Source organism: Mustela nigripes, chromosome 12, assembly GCF_022355385.1.
Source record: "Mustela nigripes isolate SB6536 chromosome 12, MUSNIG.SB6536, whole genome shotgun sequence".
Classification (NCBI taxonomy): Eukaryota; Metazoa; Chordata; class Mammalia; order Carnivora; family Mustelidae; genus Mustela; species Mustela nigripes.
The window spans coordinates 122,542,638-122,546,497 of NC_081568.1; the positions used below are offsets into that span (position 1 = coordinate 122,542,638).

A 3,860-nucleotide genomic window follows, 5' to 3' on the forward strand; every position below is an offset into this window, starting at 1 on the left:
TAGTATGTGAATTTTTGTTTCCAAAAGTTAGCAAATTATGTAAGTCATCAATTGACAAAGTTACCTTTTCTATAGAGATGACATCCTATCATTATGCAAATTGATTTTTAGTACTGCATAAACTGGCATCAGAACTTGTGTCTCTCCTTTTGAACATAAATGAGAACTACTTAAGTTACCCATTTTGGAGAGGAATGCAGAATGTAAACTTCAAAGGATCTGGAACCAGAATCCTTTCAATTTGGATTTACCCGTTCATTTTGGCTTAGTAAATATTTGATATTTTATAACAAAGCAATATGTTTGCCCTACACAACATACAGTTTCAACTACTAAACATTAGCCTTGATGAATAAGTGCCACACATTGTCAAGATACCCATTACTGGCAGGGTATTGGAATAGATTGAAAGAAATTTTCTGTTGTGGTTTACCCAAACCTTTGTGTATCTCATCTTCATCTAATTTCAAAAATTCCTTTCATAGAATTACTTTGTAAAGGATTGCAAGTGATACCATATTGAATAACAACAAAATGTCATTATTAGTAAATCCTAAATATATAATTCATCAGAAAAAAAATCACTTAAAAAAGAATCATATCAAGTTGACAGAAATTTGTCGATTTGTGACATATCAATAATTCCATATGTAATAACACATTTAAAATATACATATTAACCCTCCGGCTCCCTTTCCCATCGGATCTGAACACTGGTCTTGGTGGTCATAAAAGGAGGAAAAGGAGCACTGAAGCTGGCCTCATGATGCTTATAGTCTGGTATATAGGCTGTGGGCTAGTTTCAAACAGGGTTTGAATTCTCTTTGAACTGGTTTCCTCCTTCCCATTAAACTGGGATAATCTTCGGCTTAAAGGGAGAATGTATGTGAAGCTCTGGGGAGTTGTAGTGGTGGCTGACTTAGTACTTCTGTATTTGATAAATACCCATGGTTTTCTTGTCAAAAAAAATAAAAATAAAAATAAAATATACAGATTATTTTCTTGTGGATGAAATTGGAGACTCTCAGCAAGTGGTATATTAAGTAACCTTAGTGATGGCAATGATATATGAGGGTATAGAGACGGATATTGAAACAATTTCGGTTCAAGCTTTGATTTATAGCAAACAATAGCCTTCACAACTTAGAGAGTTAGATGCCAAGTCAGAGAGTATAATAAAAACTCAGTATGCAAATAGATAGGTTTTGCTAATTTGATATAAATTCAGATTTTTAAAATTTGAGATTCAGTAAGCCCATGCCTCTAACCAGGGAAGAGAGTTGTCTCAAATGTCTTATATTTTTAGCAGAGCAGAAATGCTGGTAAAGACCAGCATTATGCAATAACTCACTGTGGAAACCTATCTGAATTGTCTGGATAAGATGGCTCCACAATGTTAACTCCACAGAGTTCCAGATCCCAGCTCCACTACTTACTAAATATACCACCTCAGGCAAGATACGTAACCTCTTGGAGCATGGTGGCCTTTTTTGTAAAATAGGGATAATGAGATGTATTTCAAGGCATTATTAAGGATTAAGTGAAGTTATCATTTCAAGGGGCCTAGCTCATCTCCAAGAAGAAAGAAAACATTCAGTAAATCGGTATCATCTCAGATGAATTGTAATCCCACAGAAGGCAGGAGTTAGGTCTTATGTTTCTTCCATATCCTTCATAGGGTTCATCATATTGTTCAGCAAATGGTAAGCCTTTCTCTGCATACTTATGAATTTTGTCATGTACTGACAGATTCCCGATATGCTATTTAGGATGTGCTTTCACATAAACTGTTGTCTGAATGTAACTACATGGAAAATGCAGATTTATCATTTGGAAAAGTAGGTTTGTGCCAGTTTTTCTCTTACAGAAATAAATGTAACTTTGGGTTACAGACAATCCAAGAAGGAGATTGAGAAGATTCTGTCTTCTCCATTTAAGGAAGGCCAACGGTGCAATGAAAAACAAAATTGGGTTCAGTGTAAACTACTCAGCTGCTATTTCCTTTTCTTGAGGATAGTATCTTTTCATACCTGATGGCTTTTAAGAACATAAACTGTTACCCAATTTCCTTCCTCCTTCAGCAGGTTTGTAAATCAGCTAGCTGTGGAGAACATTGCGAAGGCTTGATCTCAAATGTTCTTACACCTCATATGGCTGTTTAATAAAACACATCCTGCCCACAATTGAGAGAGCAACACTGAAACTTTACTGACAGCTGAATTCTGGAAGCATATATATTATGTTTTTATAAGACACTCATACATAGTGTTTATCTCCATGCTTATGGGGATTTTTATTTTCCTTTAAAGTAGGCCAAGTTGTAGAGACAAGAGGAAGAGAATTATGTTGCTACGTATCATCCCATTGACAGAGAGTATATGAATTTGATAGTGTTTCTAATCCTGATGAGCGATGTTCTTTTTGTCATGCTTTCTAGAAAAGAAATATAGAACAGATTTATGACAGCCAAATCATTAGTGCCTCTTTTTATCTAATGATAAACCAGTGGTAACAATCACCTATAAAGATGATCAAAACTCTTCAAGTGACTTAAAAACCAGTTCTCTGAGTACTACTAAGTCATTTACATCTGCTTATATTATTGAAATACATATTTATGTGGCTAAAGAACATAGACATGGTATTCTTACAAGATTAAACATTTTATAGATAAGATATTTTATTAAGACTATTTCAGGGACACCTGGCAGGGCTCAGTCATTAAGTGTCTGCCTTCAGCTCAGTCCATGATCCCGGGGTCCTGGGATCGAGCCCTGCATGGGGCTTCTTGCTTGGTGGGGAGCCTTCTTCTTCCTCTGCCACTCCCCCTGCTTGTGTTCCCTCTCTCGCTATATCGCTCTCAGTCAAATAAATAAATAAATAAATAATATCATTTCTTAAAAAAAGACTATTTCAGAATTCCTCTGATTATAAGATTACTTCATCTTTGCTATAATAATTTATGAAAAAAATACAGAAAAGAATAAAGAAAAAAGTAATGTTTCTCATATGGCTACTCTCAGAGACAGCTGCGATTAGAATTGTTACAGTTACTTCCAGTATGGATTTGACAAGTCTGAGTCTATAGACTTATTTCCTTTTCAAAATATGGCTACACTATAACTACTGTGTGGTTTTTCTTCCAAATAATAATTTTGGGCAAATCTGAAACATTTTTATTTTCATCTATTAACAAATGATTGATTATGTTTCTAAAACATTACATAATCTTGCTGATAGCTTTAGAGATATTACAGAGAATTACTGCCTATGGATATACAACAAATATTTTAATTTTCTGCTCTTCTTGTGCACTTAGATTATTTTCATTGTATGTTCTCTTCATCGCATTTACATCATCACGAAGAGCGCTAGAGTCATTTTGTTTGTATTCAGTCTAAGTACATTTCAGATTACTTCATTGGGACAAATTAGTTAAAGTGGAATCACTGGATAAACTATGATGAAAATCATTTGATTCTATATTACCTAACCTACTTTCAGAAAAACATGACAGTTGATACTCCTAACTGTTATATATGAAAGAGATATTTCACTCATTTCATGTCACTCTTCTATAGACTCATATAGGCAAAAACAAAATTTGCTTCAATTTGCATGTTTTATAACTTCTAGTCACGCTAAATATGTCTGCAACAGCACAGGATATTTTATGTCCTCAATTTTAAAAATTTTTCTAGTGGAATATGTATCTCTTGTTTATTAATGTGTGAGAACTTTCATATGTAAAAGATGATGACTTTAGTAACTAAACACAAATAGTTTTTTCAGTTTATCTGCATTTTAAAGAATTATGTTATATTATTTTCATTTCATTTTATCAGTCATCTTTTCACTCA

At 33.7% G+C, this 3,860-nt stretch overlaps 1 non-coding gene across 1 annotated transcript; it reads left to right on the plus strand.

Moving 5' to 3' along the window:
* Nucleotides 1–679: 679 nt before the first annotated feature.
* LOC132029024 (small nucleolar RNA SNORA61) lies at nt 680–812 on the plus strand. The gene has a single exon (XR_009407661.1). It is a non-coding gene; the product is annotated as a small nucleolar RNA SNORA61 (small nucleolar RNA).
* Nucleotides 813–3,860: the final 3,048 nt, after the last annotated feature.